We start from the raw sequence: 1,261 nt of genomic DNA on the forward strand, positions 1-1,261 counted from the left end.
TGCTGTCCCTCGCGAACCCTTGCTTTGCCAGGTGCAATCCAATGAATGAATGTTACGCGATACGCCAACGAACTAATGAATGAATGTTACGCGAGTGAATGAATGTTAACATGATATTGCCCACGGCCGGTCTCGTTGACCCAGCGAAGGGCTGTCCCTCGCGAACCATTGCGTTGCCAGGTGCGACCCAATGAATGAATCTATGAATGAACGTTACGCGATATGCCACTTAAGGAACGAACGTTACGAGATACGCCAATAAATAAATGAATGAATGTTACGTGATACGCCAACGAACGAATGAATGAATGTTACGCGATACGCGAACACATGAATGAATGAATGCACCGTTATGCTTCGCCATGAATCAACTGATTGAATAATGGGTGATACATCACCACGAACAGTTACTACCACACGACACATCGCGAGTCGGGAGCCCCTTAACATTGCAAAGACACGTGATGTAAGGCAGCTATGATCAAGGCCAACGCGATACCGTGTCACACGAGATTACATTATGTATCACCTCGCCATTCGCTCTTGCCTCTAGCAACGATATCAGACTGCCTCAAAATTTTTAGCGTCTACACTCGCACGCGCAATCGGTGATGGGGGATACCCAATACAAAGCTCAGACTCAAAAACGATAGAACAATGAAAGGCGATACATACTCCAAAACGAAATATTCATTACAAAGGGCTTTGCGGCCAATAGCGATACATCAATTGCTACTTCGGACAAGTGTGATACACAATTACATCGTTACATGATTCCTACAAACGCGATAGACATGCAGCTATCCTCGCATATCCTCCCGAGTCCGATATAGGATGGCTCTGATCAAGTTTGATTCTTTGGAATTTGAGGAGCTTCAGAAAAAGATCACTGAATTGGAGGATTGATAGGCTGACCGGATACCGATGTGAAAGGCTGGGGGCAGTTGCACCTCACCACTCGATCTCCATCGTTGTAGCCCACCCCCCCTCCAGTGATCTTGGTCCTTGGGTTTCTCACTCGGACGGCTTTTCAGTTTCGCAGGGGCACAGATTGAGCAATCCCCAAGCGGGTGGTGAAGCCGAGTCCTTGTGATATTAGGCTATAAAGCCCATAACCCAAGGTGAGATTAAGCTATAAAGCCCAGAAATCTAGAAACGCATATTGCCTAGAGAGAAGAGAAGATTTCAGAAGCAGGAGCATAATGAAAAACAAAGAAAACACCATGTTGAAAATATGATCAACCCTTCTCCTCACCTGCCT

The sequence above is a fragment of the Rosa chinensis genome, chromosome 6 (genome assembly GCF_002994745.2).
Source record: "Rosa chinensis cultivar Old Blush chromosome 6, RchiOBHm-V2, whole genome shotgun sequence".
NCBI lineage: Eukaryota > Viridiplantae > Streptophyta > Magnoliopsida > Rosales > Rosaceae > Rosa > Rosa chinensis.